At 38.5% G+C, this 22203-nt stretch overlaps 1 long non-coding RNA gene across 6 annotated transcripts in view; it reads right to left on the reverse strand.

Annotated features, from left to right (window-relative positions):
• Window positions 1-22203, reverse strand: part of LOC131906033 (uncharacterized) — an 82061-nt gene that overhangs the window by 50693 nt on the left and 9165 nt on the right. For all 6 annotated transcript variants that reach the window (XR_009378104.1, XR_009378103.1, XR_009378106.1 and 3 more), the window contains 2 exons: window positions 10188-10286; window positions 8979-9084 (listed from right to left, as the gene is read on the reverse strand). This is a non-coding gene — a long non-coding RNA (uncharacterized LOC131906033). The remainder of the gene's footprint in view (window positions 1-8978; window positions 9085-10187; window positions 10287-22203) is intronic.

Raw genomic sequence — 22203 nt, forward strand, 5'->3', positions numbered from 1 at the left:
CAGGCTGGCCTTGAACTCACAGAGATCCGCCTGGCTCTGCCTCCCTAGTGCTGGGATTAAAGGCGTGCGCCACCACTGCCCGGCCCTGGATTTCTGATTTTAAGTTGAGAAAATGGAGGAAGAATGTATGAAATTCTGTTAAACTTGACTTCAGTTCTGTTTTCTTGCTTGTTTAGGCTGGGTCTTGCTAAGTAGCCCTGGCTAACCAGGTACTCACTTTATAGCCAAGGCTGGCCTTGAACTCATGGGGATCCTCCTACTTAAGTCTCCCAAAAGATGAATTCACAAGCTTGAGTCACCACACTTTGGCTTCATTTTCATCTGTCTTGACAAAGTATTTATTCATCTGCACATTGATTCATGCTTTCCCCCCCTGTTCTTTAAGCAATCTATTAACCCCTAGACTGAAACTGTAAGCACATATAAGCAAAAAATAGTGCCAAGGAAAACAAAATGCCATTCTTCTTTGAGTGTCTATCCTTGACAGTGAGACAAGTTCTAGGAAACATAATCAGAAAGTATGAATAGTTCGGATCACTTCTGATAGTCTTGATAGCCAGAATAAGGAGAACTCAGAGGCACTAGAGATTAATTAGGACTTCAGTATATGGTGATATTTTATTTGTATTAAAATGTTATTTGTATGTTAATAAATAAAGTTGCCCGGGGGTCAGAGCTATTAGTAAGCCATAGGAAAGCAGGGCAGTGGTGGCGTACACTTGTAATCCCAGCATTTGGTAGGCAGAGCTGGGTAAGTCTCTGTGTGTTCAAGGATACAGCCATTATTGAACACACATGCCTTTAATCTCAATACCAAGCAAGGAAAACCTGGAGGCCTATACAGACAGGCTGTGACGAGGCGGTCATGTGGTTGGGTTTACAACCAATGATAAGGCAGAACAGGAACACTATATAAAGACATTAACACAGGGGTAGCTAGTTCGGAGAGGTAGGACCACTGCAGGAGGAAGGGTAAGGTTTTAGCTCTTAGCTCTGACCTCTTGGCTTTCTTCTTTGCATTGGTTCTGTGTTTCTTATTTAATAAGAAGGTTGGTTACATCTACATCAGTAGGTGGAGATACAGGAACCAACAGGCAGTCACCCCACCCCACCCTGGGATGGCTCCTAGCTGTGTCACAAATGGGTATGTAACATTAGCTACATCCCTTTCCCTCTCAATGCCTGTACCAGTTTCCCACTGCTGCTGTAACAACAGAGATATACGTTCTGACATTTTTGTATGCTAATATCCTATTGAAGTCTGCTTGGGCTACAGGATAGGTCGGCAGAGCTGGACACTGTTCCAAGGCATGCACTTTCTTGTTCATTGAGGCTGTTGGCCACATTGGCTTCTGTGCCACTGTCAGGGCTCAGTTCATGTTCTCTTGCTACCTATAGAAGGAGGGCTAGTCCTAGTGCTTTCAGGTGACTCCCCCTGACCCTTACCTTTTTAAAAGACAATAGCCACAGATGGAATTCTCCCATAAGTCTCAGCTCCATCATCTGTCTTTCCCTTGTATTTTCACTCATGGACTTACATCGTGCTCAATAAGATCATTTAGGATACTCTTTCCATTTCAAAGTCCTCAGTCTTCATCCTATCTAAAAACGCCCATTCATCGTGTAAGAGGACATCATCACCAGTTATAATGTAGCCAGTGTGTCAAGAATAAGGACTTGGACATTTTGGGACGTCCTTGTTCTGCCATCTGCCATTTTCCAACTTCCATCACACAGAGGGCATTAAAGCTCTTGGAAATGCAAAATGCCATGAGCCACTTTGTTCCCCTTGTCTTCCTCTGTAATGTCTCACGAACAAGTTTGCTAGAAGAGAGGGCAGAACCTCCCCTGTGATAAGGGTGCTCACTTCCTTTAGGTCCAATGATGGAGGGTAAGTTGTGGTGTTGTAACTGAGAAATCACTAAGCAGTCTCTTGCGGGGAGCTGGTAACACACTCCAAGTTGGTCTCTGAGACTGGCTGTTGGGATTTCTCTGTTATGTGACTGCTGATGAGCCTTCTGCCTATAGATTTTTGTTAAAGCCACATTGACTTTCAAGCAAGAATATCAACATGACATACTGTTTAAATGTCTGGCTCTGGGGGGAAATACTCACAGCTTTTCCAAACAGCCCTCCCAAAGCATGTATACAAGGTGTCCTAGCCAGGTTCTACTTTTACCTCTTGAAATGTGAGTTTATCACAGACACAGACACAGGAAGCCCTGTGTACACACAAGTCTGGGTTTCTACCTCATCGAGCCCTGGCTAGAAGGTTCACAACTCTGTTCTTAGATGTTCCAAGAAGTTTGACTGTATCATGAATTGTCAGAAGGTCTTATTAATAAAAACAAACCTTGGGCCAGGTATTGGGGTGAATGGTGAAAGATCAGAGAAGCAGAACAAACCACAGCAGATCTCACCTTGCCAGTTCCTCAGCTGACCCTGTTTCCTCAGATTGAAAGCCTCTGCGTCCTCATCCAAATGGATCTCAGCTGAACTGCTGCTCAAAAGCCTAAAAGCTTAACAAGTCTAGTTCCTGGTCCTCATGCCTTATATACCTTTGTGCTTCCTGCCATCACTTCCTGGGATTAAAGTCGTGAGTCACCATGCCTGGCAGTTTCCAGTGTGGCTTTGAACTCACACAGATCCAACTGGATCTCTGCCTCCCAAGTGATAGGATTAAAGGTGTGTGTGCCACCATTTTCTGGCCTCTATGTCTGTCTAGTGGCTGTTCTGTTCTCTGACCCCAGATAAGTTTATTAGGGTGCACAATATATTGGGGGACACAATATCACCACATTTGACTCTGTTAGAAAGAAATGAAAATTTTATACTCTTATCTTTTTGTCTCTTTAAGCTGAGAGAAAACTAGATTTGTGCATATGTGTACATGAGGAATCATGGCATACAGGCTGGTATCTGAGATGGGAGGAATTAAGGGTATATTCACTCTGGCCTTCCTTGGGATCTGGAGGTTGATCTTGGAGGAACTGGATAGGCTTAGAACAACAATTAAGAGTTACACCAGAAGACATCCTTGTTGTCTTCAAGGAAGGAAGCATGAGCTTGGCCTCAATGATAAAACTTGAACCCAAGTTACTTGAAAAGCAGTTATTTTCTGTAGCCACCAAGTAATCAGGTAATTTTATTAATTCTTAGTTTAATAGAGGTTTAAATTCTCAGTTATCACAAGGTCCTAGTGAGAGCTCAGCAGATAAAAGTGCTTCCCACCAAGCCTGACAGGACTTTAGTTCAATACTCAGAATTCATATGGTAGCAGAAAAGACCTCATTACAAGAAGTTGTTCTATTGACTCCACATGCATGATGTGGTACCTCTTCCCTACCTGCCCCCCCAGCACATAAACACATACACACAAAAAGTACCCATAAGCAAATAAATACATGTTTTTAAAATTTCAGGAAATTATTAGAAAGAGTACAGATTTTGAATTTGACGACAGAAGATACTTCTTTAAGTCTTTTTACTCTTTGACATTAAATGGGGCAAGAAACTAATTACTATCTTCTTCAGAGTAATAGGAATTAGTGACAATTGCATGTCATCAACCATTGTAGGATTCAAATATAACAGTAAGTACAAGTGCTTTGCAAGAAGTACCTGAAAAATACCCATAATGTTATTGTCTTCCATAGTCCTTCAAGTAAGAGCATATTAGAATGCTTACTAACTTTGATTACTCAATGTGAATTCATAGTTGTACATTCATGAACTTGTTGGCTTAGAGGATCCAGCTACTCTTTGTTGTGGAATATTAGTTAAATATGTGTTACATTTGGTTATGCTGTGGAACATTTGTTTAATGATGCAAAGATGTATTGCATTCTTCTATAATGCATTTGTTTAACTCTGTGAAGCTGTGTTACTTTGCCTGTCTAAAACACCTGATTGGTCTAATAAAGAGCTGAATAGCCAATAGCTAGGCAGGAGAAAGGATAGCTAGGGCTGACAGGCAGAGAGAATAAATAGAAGAAGAAATCTGAGAAGAGAGATTGGGGAGCAAAAGGAGGAGAAGAGGACTCCAGAGGCCAGCCATCCAGCTACACAGCAAGCCACAGAGTAAAAAGTAAAGAAAGGTATAGAGAGAGGTATAAGACCAGAGATAGATGGGATAATTTAAGATAAGTGGGCAAGAAAGAAGCCAAACTAAGGTCAGGCATTCATAAGAAAGAATAAGACTCCATGTAATTTATCTGGGAGCGGGGTGGTAGGCCCACTTAGTCCATCAACTATAAACTTAAGAGGGGCTTATTTTTTTAATCATCCCTGTTTCCTCAGTGTCTTTCCTCACACCTGGTTCTTAGTGCATAATCAAACAGTCAATGAATAAATTAAAAAGAGTAGAGAGTAGGATAATAGAAGGCAGAAAGAAAATAGAAAAGGTACAGTTTTGGAAAGTCAATTACAAATATTACAAATGAATATTACAGGTAGACAAAATGTTGTCTGTAGCCCCATGCTATGCTTCCTAAGAAATTTTCAAATAACAAGAAACTAATTAGCAGTTATTATGTAATGATCATATATTATAAACCATTAGCTGTCAGTTTACTTTTAAAACATTCCTTTGAGGGAGTGGTACTTTTTATTTTCTTTTTACTTTTTTGATGGGGATTGAAACTTACACATACTAGGCAAGCACTCTGTCATGAACTACATCCCCAGCCCTGGGAGATGCTCTTTTGTTCTCTACATTGCAGATTAGGGAACTAAGATTGAACAAGTTCATAGAGTGAATAAATAATGGAAATAGATGACAGTCAAATTGCATAATCTACCTCAGATTCTGTGCTATGTTTTTCCATACTAAAGTTTGTTTTGGTTTGTTTTGGCTTAGTTTTAAAAATACCTCAAGTATGCCAGGTGGTGGTGGTGCACGCCTTTAATCCCAGCACTCGGGAGGCAGAGGCAGGTGGATCTCTGTGAGTTTGAGGCCAGCCTGGTCTCCAAAGTGAGTTCCAGGAAAGGCACAAAGCTACACAGAGAAACCCTGTCTTGAAGAAAAAAAAAACCCTCAAGTAAACCTGCATTGAAGACTCAAAACACTATAGATACATACAAGAAAGCAAAAACAAACAAACAAACAACAACAACAACAAAAAAGGCCATGAATCATGAATCGCTTCTACCTAAGAACACACTAGACAGAACAGAACCAGGTCAACAGACAGGAAATACTACAGTTTGCTGCTAGAATTCTTTCAGATAAATTCTATAAATGAGTTATTTTTAAAAATTCAATTAGAAATAAATAGGTCTCTTTTAAAGACGTGGCCAGGTAAAGTGGTAAATGGCGTATCACTTCAGCTCCTCTCAGGCATGCAAAATTTAGCTGAATAAACATAAAAGAAATCAATCTACATGGTGCAAATGTGGAGAAAACACCAAGATCTGTGTCAGCAATAACGAAAGGCATCTACTGTTCTAAAATAGCTAGCTCATTGAAAATAGATACAGATACCAGAAGAGGAAAGCATGATGGGAAAGCCAAGAAACCTCTTCCAGTCAGCTCAAAGATGTCAGCATTCAATTAAGGGCATACTCTTGGAGAAAACGGTCCATAAAAATTCTGCAATAAGAACTAAATAAAGAAAAACTCCTTTTTTCTCTCTGTAGTTACCAGGAACGGAGATCACAGTATGGTTTTCAAATAGTAATTATCTCTCAAAAAGCCCAGGTAGTAGCATCTATATTATAGTGTTATATTGTCTACATCAAAATCTAACTGCCATATATCTCACAAGTTTTTTTTTTTGTTTGTTTGTTTTTAAAAGACAGAGTTATATCTTGTGGGAAAGCAGGGGTCACTCCAAAAACAAATGGCATCACTTCCTAACTTTAGCTATCTTAGTTTAGGAAGTGCAGGGTTTGGGGAAGAATCTTGATGATATGGAGATGAACCATTACTAACACAGGGGTCAAATATGGTCCATAGAAACATCTGACCACCATGGGGCTGTGACATTTTTGTTTGCTTGTTTTAATTTTACAATAATTGCTGACATGAAAAAATAGGGACATTCCAAAAGTTAAAAAATAAGTCTAGCATTCTCTTGAAAATGCAGAAGGCAAAGAATACTAGATCTTTATTCCTAAGTGGAAACTATCTGTTAAACTCAAAAAAGGAGAGCCCTTCCAGATGGGAACAGTCGCTATGACTCAGCACTATCTTACATTCATTCAACTTAATTTGTTTGTATTGTCAGCAGAGTCATCTCTGGGGTTTAATCCTCTCATTTGACAAGTAAAATGTTGACATCTACCAGGTTTCAGTACTGGAGACTGAACCCTCATGTATAATAGACAAGCCATCTACCAATGATAACATTCTACCAATTCATAACATTCACCTGTCACATGACTTCTAGTTCTGGGTCAACTGAGATGTAATCCAAGATAAATCATTTAAGTGATTCACATTTCTTCACTGACGAAATGTTAGGTAGGACAAAAATTAAACCCATCTCTCTTCCTTGAAAAAAAAAATTCTGTAAGTGTACCCCAACATTGGTTTGACCATCTACCTTATAGACTAAAGTCAAACCATACTTTGACTTTCAAGTCACAGATTATAGTTTGATTTATGACACAATGAAAAATAATCTGAAACTACCTAGTCCAGTGTGGTTTGACCAAGTTCAAAGAAACAGGCACAGTTTAAGATTGGGACTCAGATTCAAGTCGTGTGGTATTTCAGCTGAGTAAACTCATGTCAGTTTGTTGGATTCTTTGGAATAAAAATACTCCAGCCATTCAATTCACTACTACCCCATAACTATCATTACTTCTACATGTATGTTAGTTATTTACATGTGTCCAATTGGCACTTTATTCATTTATTCTTGGAATATTTACTGAACATTGACTATATGTCACACATTCTTCTAGACCCTGGAACCCAGAAAGAGACACATTTTCACTCTCAAGGGAAAGACAGATGTATAATATAAGTATTAATTCCTCAACTTTCCTCCAAGCTTTAAAGGCAAGACCCAAACCAATTTACATTTAAGTTCATACTCAATACATTACAATCATGTAAGGACCCTATCAAATATAGAATAAATAAAGGATTGTATTGAGGTTGTATAAGCCAGGTGGTAAGGCACTTGTCTACACACCCAGAGCCCTGCATTTGTTTCCTAGTTCCAAGAAATTGGAGTCTGTTCTTCACAACAACCTTAAAAAGGAAGAATTGCTGAACACAGAGATTGTGGCGGCAGTCATTTAGTGATTTGTCAATATCTGGTAAGTTTCAGAGAGATAATGTGTCCATTCAACATTAGTTAAACACACACCTTTCTGTAAGGCTTTTTACACAGCAATCAGAACTAACCATGCAATCTCTTAAGAATGCTACTCTCTGCTAGCGTTCATACTATTCACCTGTCACATGGCTTCTAGTTCTGGGTCAACTGAGATGGAATCCTAGATAAATCATTTAAGTGATTCACATTTCTTCATTGATGAAATGTTAGGTGGACGAAAAATCAAACTCTGTTTTCCTCCCTGAAAAAAATTCTGTAAGTGCACCCCAACATTGGTTTGACCATCTACCTTATATATGAAGGTCAAATCATATTTTGACTTTCAAGTTCCAGATTTTAGTTTGATTTATGATCTAATGAAAATAACCTGAAATTACCAAGTTCTTGTTAATCAGCTTAGTGTATATAAAGATAACTACTTTTCATTTTGGAGCATTTTAGTGGGTATTTTTGAAATATTGCCCATTTATTACAAATGGAGTCTTTATTAAATTGCTTTTGCTTTTGAAGCCCATGAAACCAAGGTTCTCCTATAGTTTAAAGGTACTTAATATTTTATATGGAAATTAGAGAGTTATATATGCTCTGGAAATTTGAGAATCATTATATTTTATTATGCACAGTGAAACACCAATAGATGGGCAACTAGCTGAAGGTTCATCTTTAGAAGGGTCATAATTTTAGAAGGCTTATAACTTCCAGACAATATCTTTGAGCAAACTCCTTGTGTACACATTCTACTCTGGTCTTTCATATGCACTTTTGCTCTTGATCCTTCGTGATAAGGGTCTATGTAACCTTTAGAGCAAAGGAATTAATATGATCACTCTCATGATATGGTCAAGTGGGAGACATCTAGGTAAGTTTACAAGTCTCAGAAAAGGATATAACTATAGCTCTCTTATATTAAATACTCTTTAGACCCAAGACTATGAAGCTGATTGCTATTTGTTTTCACATAACTTCTAAATACAACTATATTAAAATGTTTCAGCCCATTTATAACATATTCATTTCTTTTTAACTTTATATTTAGTCCTATCAGATGCTTCCTTCCTTTAGAAGCTTGTCTGGTGCCTTCTAGTACCATGAAAGCTAGTCCTCAGGAAGGAGGCATTCAGGTCAGTTCCAGCTCAGGGTCCTTTAGACCCTGTGTCTGAAGTACATACTGTCTTCAGCAATAAGGACTTGCCTTCACCGCTGGTAGGTAACCATGAGCAATAGCAATAGCCCCAAATGTTTGTGAAATCTCTTGGACAACCCTGACCAATAAGTCAAAAGATGGCTTCTCATGCCTGGTGCTGGAGTTTTTGTTAGATAGTTTTTGGTTCTTGGAGAGAACATTGTCAGCTCAGATGGGAAATTTTCATGTAAACTATATATCTGTAACTATACACAGAGTTATATGCATTATGATTTTAAGTAGCTAGTAAATTCCTTATGACTTTTTTAGACATACTTATTTTATTTTATGCTACTCTCTCCTCCCTCTATGTTTATCTCAGTCCCCTTCCCTAATTTAAGTCCCCACCGCATATTTTTCTTTGTGGATGAGATCACCGTACTATGTTATTCCTTTTGCTAGTGGTCCCTCAAACTACAGCCAAGCAATGGTCCCTTTTTATTTTCCTTGTTTCTGAAGTTACTTGTGAAGCCTGTGAACCATAACAATCAAAATAGCACACTTACCTTAAGAATATAGTATTGGTACTCATACTTTGACAGTAACCCACAGCTCTCTATTTGGTCTTAATAGAGGCTCATCAAGAGAGAAGTCATTCCAAATCCTCTTAACCTAGCAAAATACAAAGTGCTAGTGAAGTAACAGATCTTGAAGGAGAACTTACAGTCAGCATTTTACTCAGCCCTTACTTAGCATAATCCCTAAGTACACTCTAAATATTTGTCCTTATACTCATAGATACATATGGTTCTCACCTATCATCAAGGAAACTTCTCTTTGCAACAGAGGAAGACCACTACGGAAAACCACAACAAATCAAAATGCAGAGTTGTGGAGCCTAATCCCGGTGGATATATTTATAAAACAACTCTGGCATCTATGGCTCAAACATTGTAGCAGAGGGCGTGGGAAGATTATAAGAGATAGAGGATCAGGAAGTTTGCTGTGAGAATGTATATCTTAGGCATATCAGAAGCTTTACTCACAAAGTCTCACCAACACGACTACCTTAATATGAGCTGAACAGGGATGACACCAAGAGACATGCCAAAACTGACAGGGGAAATCCCATGAGACCTCAACCCTACACAAAACAATTACTACAGCAACTAAAAGCACCAACTGGTTTCCCAGTACCCAATGGTCAGCCCTGACAGTACATGCAAGTAACATTATATAGACTGAGAAGGTTGCAGTTATGAATTTAAGAATATATGTGTGTGTGTGTGTGTGTGTGTGTGTGTGTGTGTGTGTGTGCATATGTATATAGAAATAATGAGGAAAGAGGCCATGAGTTTGAAAGAAAACAAAAAGGGGTGTATGGGAGGTTTCAGAGGGTAAAGAGGGAAGGGGAAAATAATTTAACTGTATTATCATCTCAAAACATAAAAGAAATCTTTTTTTAAAAAAATCTATGTGTGTGGGTATTTGTCTGCATGTATGTCTGTGTACAATGTGCATGCCCGGTGCCTGTAGGGGCCAAAGATGGTGTTGGGTTTCCTCAAACTGGAGTCATGGACAGTTGTGAACCACTATGTGGGTGTTTGGAATTGAACCCGGGACCTCTGTAAGAGCAGCTGGTGTTTCTAACTGCTGAGCCATCTCTCTAGACTTCATTCCCTTTTTTTATTTATTAACAATCCCTGGACTGGGTAGAAATTCAGTTGGTAAAGTACTTGTCATACATGCATGAGGAGCTGAGTTTTGATGCCTACCACCATGTAAACAAGGTAGAAATGGTGATGCATGCTCATAATTCTATTTCTGGTTCTTGCTGGCCAGCCAATATGTGAGTTCCAGGCCAATGAGAGACCCTGTTTAAAAAACAATATGAACAGCATTGTTGATAACAACAACATGAACACACACACACACGCGCGCGCACACACACACACACACACGTGCACATGTACACACAATCTTGGTGTTTGTCTTCACATTTCTACTTCTCAATCACTTCTTTTGCTATATGTAATACATTAAATGTTTCTTGTTGAAAATTAATTTATCTGCTTCTTTGAGATTCTGCCCTTTGAAACTGGACCATAAGGATTTCACTAAAAACAAATATGTCCCTTGTTCATGAAGTTGTACAATGCAACCACCACTGATCTGGTTATGGTGATGTACCAACCACAGAAGAGTAATTGCATGTCCATTTTATAACACACCATCATCCTTCAGTTCACACTCACTTGGAAACAATAACTTAATAACTAGCTAATAGAAGTTGGAGGTGAAAGAAATGTGCAGACCTGGCTTTTGTGGGAGGGGGCAAAACAAAACTCAAAACAGAGACAAACTAGATTACACAAGGGGAGGAGGGATTTGAAAGATAGGTCAGACTGCAGGAATCAAGGAAAAGCAGGTCATGCCTGGAGAGAAAAAACTGAAAACAAAACAAACAAAAAAACAGATTGAGTGATGCCTCCAGCATCCAACCTTCTGACCATGGAATATCTAAAGTCCCCATCTCCTCACACTTCCCAGGAACCTTAAATCTTTATCTTTTTCAAATAGGAGGCATGGGAAATTGGTATGAAATTGCACTTAGGACCACTCAGAGAGAAAGGACAGAGTCCACTAGACATGTTCCCTATGAGCGAGAGTCCAAATAAACTTAGCAATGTTATTGTGTATGTTATTTCTCTTTAAAATAGACTTATTTTCCACTTTTGAATTTTGGCTATTGTTTTCTTCACCTGTTATACTAGAAGGAATCTCCCAATGCGTAAAGTGATTCTGCTTTCCAGACTTCCCAGGATAACAGCAGTTCACTCATCTTATGCCAATATGATATTCAATTATAATAATAAATAATAAATTATCAGCTTACCAATGTATATTTTTATCTGTAAGAATATTCCCTATCGTATAAGAGAAAGTGTAGTTATTATCTTCCAGTAGATAACCTTTTTAACTTCAAAAGCTATCGTTACTCTCTATTTTTTTTTTTTTTGCTTCACCAATTTTTAAAGGGTTATAGTTCTAGTCTGCCTTTGTAGAATAGTACTCACTACTTTGTGACTTTTATATCCTTTTCCTAGACTAAGGGCCAACATCATAATTCTTCCTTCATTCTTACTCATTGCGACTTGTATGCACATAGCCAAAATATATTTCTTGACCTAGATTAAATCATACATAATTTTAAATATAATCCTTCAATTAGAAAATGTGGGAACAGGTTTTCTAGAAAATTGGTATTATAGTTAATTTAACTTTTATGTACAAAGTCAATATCTGTCTCTTACTCAATAAGTTTTATAACTGAGAGCCATCCCAATGTTAGTATAGTTATTATAAATTATTACTGTTATGCCATATTCTGAAGAATTGATTACCTCTCTGGCTCCAGTTCCCGCATATATGTCATAATATTTATCATGTAGTATTTTAATATGAATCACAATCTCACTACAATACACAGGGACAGAGATAAGGTTTGTTAGCAATTATAGTATAGTACCTTCTTTATAGAGTTGCTGAAAATAAATAAAACACACCTAATGTAAATAATTTCTGATGAGGAATTTATTTCCACAACACATAAAAAAACATGTACTACTCAATAAGGAAAAAGGGTAAGAGGTTTAATTTAATAATGAACAAAATGTTTGAACAGACATATCTGCAGAAAAGATTCATGGATAGACGCCACATGAAAAAATACTGAGCACTGATAGTCACTGAGGCAACTCAATTCAAATCCATACTAACACCACATGCCATATCCATAAGGAAGACAACTTAAGAGCTAGGTGTTGATGAGAATACACAGACACTAAACTTGAACACATTGCTAGTACAGATGTAAAATGGTGAACTCACTTTGGGAAAGAATTTGACAGTTCCTCAAATGACCAAACACAGAATTATTCTATAACCCAGCAATTCTACTCTTAGGTATATACCCATGACAAAGACATTATAGAGACCTGGATACAACTATTCACAGCAGCATGATTTACAGTCACTACCCAGCCCCATCATCATGAAGACAAGAGATGGACCCTCTACAGTACACTGTGCTGTAAAACTCTGGTGTTCAGTATGTTATACATAGTATAAGGATCTTCAAGTGAGGTATTTTCAACTTATGATGTGTTATTAGGACAAAGCCTGGTTGCACTTTGAAGAACATGTGTGCTTGAAATTACCTCCAGCATACCCAAGATATTTAAACACAATTCCTAAGTGAATTATTTCCTAATAAAACCTATGTTTTTATTCGTTAAATCAGCCCTGAGTTGAATACCCCAAAATACATAAAGCTAATACAACAGTTTGTATCAAAAATACACTGTTGAGGAGATGGTTCATTCTGGTAAAGTGTTTCTCTAATATGCATGGGGAACTTATCAGTTTATAACAACAATGCAAACTGAGATCAATCCCCAGAACTCATTCTTCAAAATCCGTATTTAAAAGCTCTTTATGGTGATGCATGCTTATAGTTCTAGCTCTGTATGTGCAGACAAGCAGACACCTGGAGTTCACTACTAGCTGGCTAGACAGCCCAAGCTCATTGGTGAGCTTTAGGCCAATGATGAAACTTGGACTTACAACAAAGAGAACAGCGCCTGAGTAATAATGACTGAGATAGTTCACCGACTACATACACATACATGTGCAATTCCAAACACATGAACACACTCATATGCTGTGGGATGTTCTGTATGGCAAATGTGTTGCTGATTAGTCAATAAATAAAACACTGATTGGCCATTGGCTAGGCAGGAAGTGTAGGCAGGACAAGGAGGAGAATAAAGCTGGGAAGTGGAAGACTGAGTCAGAGAGACAATGCCAGCCGCCACGATGAGAAACAGCATGTGAAGATGACGGTAAGCCACGAGCTACATGGCAAGGTGTAGATTAATGGAAATGGACTAATTTAAGATATAAGAATAGTTAGCAAGAAGCCTGCCACGGCCATACAGTTTGTAACCAATATAAGTCTCTGTGTTTACTTGGTCGGGTCTGAGTGGCTGTGGGACTGGCAGGTGAGAGAGATTTGTCCTGACTGTGGGCCAGGCAGGAAAACTCTAGCTACTCATAATTTTTAAAGGAGTAATTGATACATGAGTTAATTAAAATCATATTGTTTTAATATTTTCCTAAATGTTGCCACAGAAACAGAAGAATTTCTAACATTTAAATCATGCAGATGAACAACGACGGATGCCTATAAAAAAGGTATTTGTTTTTCTCAGTGCTTTGACCAAATACTTGAGAGAAGCAACTTGAGGGAGCAAGGGTTTGTTTGGGCCACAGTTCATCACAGTGGTGAAGGCCATAGTAGGAACATGATGTGGTAACATTTAAGACCACAATTAGGAAGTAAGAGTGGACAAGAAGAGGGGTTGCACTGTAAAACATCAAGGTCCATTCTTAGGGACCTGCTCCATCCAGAAAGGCTCCATTCCTAAAGGGTCCCACAGCCTTCCAAAACAGTGTCACCAGCTGGCAAAGAAAATCCCAGAGTCTATTGGGGACACTTCACATTTAAACCAAAATAAAAGGTAAAGAAGTTCATTCTTATATCCCAAATACATATTTGAAAGTAACTACTGGTCGGGTCTGATGCTACTATACTGACCAATTCCAGTTCATTTTAACCTCTGTAAGTTAGAGCAAACATACATTTAACAATTAAGGCAATAAGGATAAAATGTGGCATACCACTGGCTATAATTGTTAGAAGAAAAGTCCTGAGCAATTACTCAGAAAAGCCACTACTTTAGCTCAGCAGCTTATGGGTTTTTTTTCTCTGTGTAGTTTTCAGTCTTTGGAATGGTATAATAGTTTCCAGGCATGGCAGTTGAAACTCTAGTTATTAAAACCCAACTATGCTATTCTCCTTTATTCCCCCTTCATAAAACAGAACTTAAAAATAGCAGCCAAGTGCAAATCAGCCCATGATGCCATTTTGCTGGGCCTAAATGACTTTATGCAACTTCCAGAGAAGGAACTGATGTCCTCCATAAATAAAACAATCCAAGTTTAAAGCCTCCAGCTGGGTTCCTCCTCAGACCACCCACTCTCATCTCACAACTACACTAGAAATAAGAAAACAGGCAGCCTAATTTATTAGATAGAACTTGCAAAATAATCTTAGTGAATCTGTTGAGTCAGGAGAAGACAAGAACTACTAACCCCCCCATCTCTCTCTCTCTCTCTCTCTCTCTCTCTCTCTCTCTCTCTCTCTCTCTCTCTCTCACACACACACACACACACACACACACACACGCACAAACACTTCAAGAATTTATGGGAAGTCTCGTAGTTCCTAAGTGAGCCTGTCTAGAAAACAGCACAACTGGAAGTTACCCACAACAGCCTAAAACTGACATAGAATTTCATTGGGGTTACAAGATCAGATGAGGAAAAGATTCCCACCCATGGTCCTGGGATTTGCCTGGTTTGAACTTTCCACTGGGTACAAGGGAGGGCCCTCAAGGATTTCTAGGCTTTTTCAGAGGAAGATGAGGGTGGGAGTAGGATTTGAAAGTTGTCAGTGATCCCCCACTAAAAATGGAAAAAGATTTTTATTACATCCTGCATGTTAAAGGGTGGCCCCATAGCAGTGATTTTTGACAGTCCTTAATTTCAATGATGGTTAGGTTGAGAATCTTTGCTATAGAGGAAACCTGCTCTGAGGAAAAGAGTACTAGATTATAGCTATGTGGATGTAGATGTAATGGTCTTATTAAATAAGAAACACACAGCCAAATACAGAGTTAAAAGCCCAAGAGGTCAGAGCAGTAGCTAAGATCTGAGACTAAAACCACCTTCTTATTCCTTGCTGCTGCTGCTGTCTTTCCCCTGAGAAAGAGACCTACTTCCTGTGTATCTGTCTTTTTATTGACTTTCTGTTCTGCCTTCTCATTGGTTGTAAACCCAACCACATGACCTCCTTGTCACTGCCTGTCTATACAGACCTCCAGGTCTTCTATGGTATTGAGATTAAAGGCGTGTGCCTCCATGCTGGTGGTGTCCTTGAACACACAGAGATCTGCCTGTCATGTGATCAGGATTAAGGGTATGTGCTACGACTGCCAGACTTCTGCTATGGCTTGCTATTAGCTCTGACCCCCAGGCACTTTTATTTATTAACATACAAATAAATTCACATTTCAGCACAAATAAAATATCACCATATGTGGATATTGCAGAAACCTCTAGACTATCCCATTCATAATTGGGCCTTGCATTTCTAGTCCTATGCAAACTTCTGGGAATTCACAACACAGCCCCTTCAGACTATGAAAAAGAGACATATATTCAAGTCAGCAAACCTCCTCTGGGAGCATCCCACCCTCACATCATCACAGAAGCACCATGGCACTTCTACGTATTTGTTTGACCATAAGATAATTATGTGGGACCAACTGAGGCCTATGCTGTGATCACATCTCTGTTCAGTTGCTCCCTCTTCCCAGGCCTACTCCTTCTCATAGCTGTGACCCACATACGGTATTTCCTAATGAATTCATTCCACACAAATCTTCACCTCAGAGTCCATTTCCAAAAATGAATCTTCTCAACAGACACAGACAAAATTTGCAGTATGAGAAGGAATGCATATATACACACAAATCTTCACAAGCCAATAATAACTGTTATTATGGAATAGCAAATATGCCTATTCTGGTCCATTTAATTTTATAAAATGCTGGTTGTGAGCCAACATGCTGACCTCACATGTTAATACAGCATGTTCCAAAAGCTAAAAAGTATTTATTTACACTTACAGCCAGACTATGTTGGTACAGTGTATATATATTTTAATATAACTAATTGGATTTCTTTTTACACCTCACTCAACCTTATAGGCCAATTTGGATCCAAAGACTTTTATTAGTACTATATGTATAGCCACAGAGGAAGAAAAAGAAGAAAAATTCAAATGTAGACTACTATTAAAGAAAGGGGCCTAATTATCTTCAATCATGTGAATTCATCTAACTGAGGCTAACACACTGTACATTTAGTAATGTTGTTATTACATCATTAGGGATTAGCTGGCTACCACTACTGTAATTCTTAGAGTTAAAGCATAAAAAGATCCTAATTCTAAAACTTTTCAAAAGAAAACTTCTGTTTCATACTTATACCTACCCCCTTGTTGTGTCAAGATTTTACCAATTACCCTGTCTCCATCCCCAACCTCACAGTCAAATAGGAACCTACCTAATCTCTTGCTCTGTGTATTCATATGCCATCACAAGGTTCTGTCCTGCCTACCAATGTGGTGATATTGTGTTCCCCAAAATATTGTGCACCCTAATAAACTAATGGGGTCAAAGAACAGAACGGCCATAATATTAAACATAAAGGTTAGGCAGTGGTAGCACACACCTTTAATCCTAGCATTCCAGAGGCAGAGATCTCTCTGGATCTCTTTGAGTTCAAAGCCACACTGGAAACAGCCAGGCATGGTGACAAGCCTTTAATCCCAGGAAGTGATGACAGAAAGCAGAAAGGTATTTAAGGCATGAGGATCAGAAACTAAAGCCTAGTTAAGCTTTTAGGCTTTGAGCAGCAGTTCAGCTGAGATTCATGCTGGATGAGGACTCAGAGGCTTCCAGTCTAAGGAAACAGGATCAGCTGAGGAACTGGAAAGGTGAGGTTGGCTGTGGCTTGTTCTGCTTCTCTGATCTTCCAGTGTTCACCCCAATACCTGGCCCAAGGTTTGATTTTATTAATAAGACTCCCTAAGATTCATGCTACATCTGGCGCCCAACATTCATGGTACGAATTCTCTCATGCTACATACCCACTCCCAAATAACCACATGAAGACTTTTTATTAATTATGGAAGCTCAGTTATAACTTAAATTAACCCATTTATATTAATTTATGTGCTGCCACATGGCTCATGGCTTGTTACCTCTCCTCCTACATGTCCTGCTTCTTCTGCATCTGGCTGACGACTTCACCTTCTTCTCCCCAGCATTCTCTCTGCCCTGAAAATCCTACCTAACTTTTGGCCACTTAGCTTTTTATTAAACCAATCACAGTGACATATCTTCACACAGTGTAAAGGAATATTCTACAACAGTTCTCCCTTTTTGTCTATATGAAAAGGAAGTGTTTTAACTTTAGCATAGTAAAGCTATATATAACACAAATAAATATCAAGTAAGGATTACATTCACAATATCCAGTCCATTTGTATTTGGAAAATTCAGAGAAAATACACCATTATTCATTCTATCTTGGTGAGTCCAAAGTTTTGTGCCTAATTTACCTTCTATCATAATGAAGAAAAACTGTAACTATAATTATCTAGTCTTCAACTCCATCAAAGACCCCAGAAGGTTATAATATTACCTGAGTAAACAGAAAGTACAGTGCAAACAACTCTGTAGCTAGAGTTTTCCTGCCTGGCCCACAGTCAGGACAAATCTCTGTCACCCGCCAGTCCCACAGCAGCTCAGACCCGACCAAGTAAACACAGAGACTTATATTGGTTACAAACTGTATGGCTGTGGCAGGCTTCTTGTTAACTGTTCTTACAGCTTAAATTAATCCATTTCCATTAATCTATACCTTGCCACAAGGCTTGTGGCTTACCGGCATCTTCACATGCTGTTTGTCCTCGTGGTGGCTGGCAATGTCTCTCTGACTCAGCCTTCCACTTCCCAGCTTTATTCTCCTCCTTGTCCTGCCTACACTTCCTGCCTAGCCAATGGCCAATCAGTGTTTTATTTATTGACTAATTAGCAACACATTTGCCATACAGAACATCCCACAGCACAACTCCCCAACCTATAGAAATGGCAGACATCTTGCTGCCTAGACAGTCACCCAAAGTTTCTCTGCAATGTTGGAGCATCCATCTTTGGCCTGCAGGCCTAGAATATCTGTCAGACTTTTCTATGAAGCAGGAATTTTGAAGGACTGTCCTGCCTTGTTTTAGCAAAGTGTGACAGTCTTTTTCTCTTGTGTCCTGCTTGTCCAGTTTTTACAGCATACTGTCAGCAATCAAGGCAAGAGCAGTGCCTTGCTAAAATGGCTGACTTTGCCATAATGAAAGCAAACTCCATGTGAGTTTCTTCAGTGCCCATCATCTTCTCTGAAGTAAACTGGGGCTGCCAGGAGCAGACATGTCTTGCTGTCATGAAAAAAATCTTAAGCTATTAAACATCTTAGATGCCATATTCTGTAGGTCTTTGAAGTGTTTGAAGACCATCTACCTATTTAAATATATCTATTTAAACTTTGAAACATACCTAATATAACTACAAGTTTGATTATTATAGATAATCAATTACTAACCTGCATTTCTTAACTATACATTATGTTTTTAAATGAGCCACATAAGCACAATAACTTAAACAAGAGTAGAAACATATATTCAGTATAACAAAAATGACTTGTCTTTTTATCCCATATTCCTATATTCCACTGAACAATGACAAATATCCACAACCCACAAAATGACCAAAATCCCCCACCCCCCACCCTCTTGGGAATGTGGGCATTGTGTTCTCTAGACTCCTTACTGTTGTTTGGGGGTGCTGGCATCTTTATGGGACCCTGAGAAAATTAGGATAATGGTCAAGTCCTGGCTAGAATAGTCTGTGAGTCTGAACCATCTCAGCCAGCAGCCCTGAAGCTGTTCTGGATACAGAGCTCTGAGGAAACTGCAACAGAAGCACTCTGAGAGGTTGGATCACCTGGGTCACCTGTTTTCATTAGTGTCTAGTCCCCTTGCTCTGAAAACACATAAATTTTCAAAGGTAACATACAGATCTGCATTAACACTAAAAAACTACATTGAAGTCTGAGGCCAGCCTGGTCCTCAGAGTGAATTCTAGGACAGCCAGGGTTAACTATAAACTATGCATTGTATACAAGTCAGCCAAAGATGATTTTTTGTTTTATGTTTGAGCAGGTAAAATATATATGTAACTTATCTTGTAGTGTTTTTTTTTTTTAGGCTTATTTCTTTATGTCTGGAGTCAAGATTTTCATGGGTTCTCCTCTGATCAAATCTGATCTCTATCAACGTTGAATTAATTCACAGCCTTTTGTTTTCTGTGGAAACAAAAACATAACTTCTTCCCCAATTTAACATATTTTTTGACTTCCATTTTGATGTTAAGACATTTTAAAATGTATAGGTTGGTTTAATTTAGTAGTTTTTGTAATCCAGTGTCTCTCAGCAGCTATTGTTTGCTCATCAGCAATCAAAACATTTAAAGACAACACAATAACATACAGGATCCAGACCCCCATCTCTACAGTTTTTTATTACTTTATTCTTTCTTTAAAGACTTTAGTGTAGGCTGGGCAGTGGTGGCTCATGCCTTTAATCCCAGCACTCAGGAGGCAGAGGCAGGCGGATCTTTGTGAGTTTGAGGCCAACCTGGGCTACAGAGTGAGTTCCAGGAAAGGCGCAAAGCTACACAGAGAAACCCTGTCTTGAAATACAAAACAAAACAAACAAACAAAAAAGGACTTTATTATTTTTAAACTATTTATTTATTCATTTGTTTGTTTATTTTTATGACTGTCTATACTCTTTCTTTTTCTTTTTTTTTTAAAGCCTACAGACATAGTTAAATATACTACAACCTGTTTAGAGGTTTTTTTCCATCTGAACCTGCTTGGATATCTGTAATCCTTTTTGTCTGCATGAGCAAAACCATATGGCTAAGACCTAGTACTCACGCAGTGTAAAGAAATATTCCACAACATTTTCTTTTTCTCTTTTAAATGCATGCACCACCACCACCCAGCATATATAATTTATTTTTATTTTATGCTAATTGGTGTTTTGCCTGCATGTATGTCTGTGTAAGGGTATTAAAAGCTCTGGAACTGGAGTTACAGAAAGATGTGGGCTGCCATGTGGGTGCTGGGAATTAAACCCAGGTCCTCTGGAAAACCAGCGAGTGCCCTTGACTGCTGAGCACTCAGCCCCCTTAAAGACTGTTAATGACATTTTTATTTTATTTTTCTCAATGAGAGCAAAGAAAGATTTTGATAAGGTCACAATAAAGAAAGTTTTATTGGATATAATTTTAGACACATGGGAAAAGTGATTAAAAAGGTGCAGGATATATATGTGTACCTCACATCTTATAAATATCATTTACAAGGATATAAAGGAGGAATGTCCCATAAAGATGCAGTGTCTTTGGAAGGTGGGTGCAGGAAGAAGTCTGGGAAAGAGCCCAGTGGACACATCAAGAGAGGACATAGATCAATAGAATACCAGAGAAGCATTAGAAAAGGAGAAACTGAGGCCCAGACTGGGCACATGGTTTATCTCACACTGCTTACACAGACAGGCATCAATGGGCAAAGCTAGAACTCCTGATTATCTACCAAGCCCTGATGCCATCTGTTTCACTGTGGGATTTCTCACAGTGAGCTTCCTTTTATCATAAAGAACTTATTCCTTATGATTTCCCAGTAGATATATTCAAAATATGCTCAAAGGAGCAAGTAGGGTTGTTTGCTTCTCAAAATATCCTTATCATGGGGCTTGCTGCCAACAGGAGAAATATTTTGACATCTCAGACTCACCTCTAATTTCTTTTCTTCATGTTTTCTTTGGATGAAACAGGTGATCCCTAAATCTATCCTCTCTTGTGGAGTCCTAGAAAATCTGCTAAAACCTGCTGTCCCACCCCCAACATTAACAGAGTCCCTGGCAATGAAAAGAATTAGCTAGACTCTAGCATAGCATTTCAGGGAAATTATGGCTTTTTTGCTCATTTTGCAGGTGTTTGGGCTGATGTAGACTCTTCAAGTCAAGATCTTAAGAAAGTTCTTAATCTAAATGGGTCTTATTTCAGGATTGCCCTTTCTAAACTCCTATCTGATTCTTGAAGAGGCTTTGTAGGGAAATCCCTTTATCTCTTTTGGATTTTGGGAAATCCTGCTGGTTGGACGCAGAAAAGCAAGCAATTTTGGTTAAGTAAATTTCATATCTTTAGCAAAACTAATGTGACTGTTTGCTGTGAGGATACGTGTAAATATTTTACAAAAGGATGCATGTCTAAAATAAACATTTTTAAAAGATCAAATGAAACTTTTATTTAGAAAGTACCTTCCTCCAAGGGGCTCAGAAACACTTTTCAAACACTTGCTTGATCCAAAAATCAAGCTTTTTTTCATTGTGGAATTATCAAAATGAATCCCTACTGTTGTGTCATGTTTAGCTACAGTATCTATTGGGGGCAGGTATCCATAATTTCATTGGAAACTCTGAAGGAATAGTTTGAGAGTCTAGAAGTCTAGACAATGTATCTTAAAACAAAGAGATTGTCCTCAAAACTCTGAAAAATATTCCTAGCCTGATCAGTAGAATCACATAACCAGACAATGAATCATTTAAATCTCTCCATGTTTATGATTAACTCTAGTAAGGAGACATGTAACTCATTTGGCAAACATAAACCCCACTGAGAACAAATCTCAATTTTACTTTTCTTTGTTTTGCATATTCATAGTTTTCATTTAAATGTTTGGTTTATATGGTCCACAAAATGTGAGAGTTGGGGAGCTGGGTAATGGATAAAGCACTTTCTGTGGGGGCATGGTAGAATCTGAGTTAAGATGCCCAGAACCTACATAAAACAGGGTACAGTGGTAATGTTCGTAATCCCATGGCTCCTTCAGGAAGATGGGCAGTGGGGACAAGAGAATCCCTGGAAATTCCTGGGCAGGCTACACTAGTGTATCTTACCTCAAAGTAGAAGGTGAATACCA

This window comes from Peromyscus eremicus, chromosome 3, assembly GCF_949786415.1.
Source record: "Peromyscus eremicus chromosome 3, PerEre_H2_v1, whole genome shotgun sequence".
Taxonomy (NCBI): Eukaryota; Metazoa; Chordata; class Mammalia; order Rodentia; family Cricetidae; genus Peromyscus; species Peromyscus eremicus.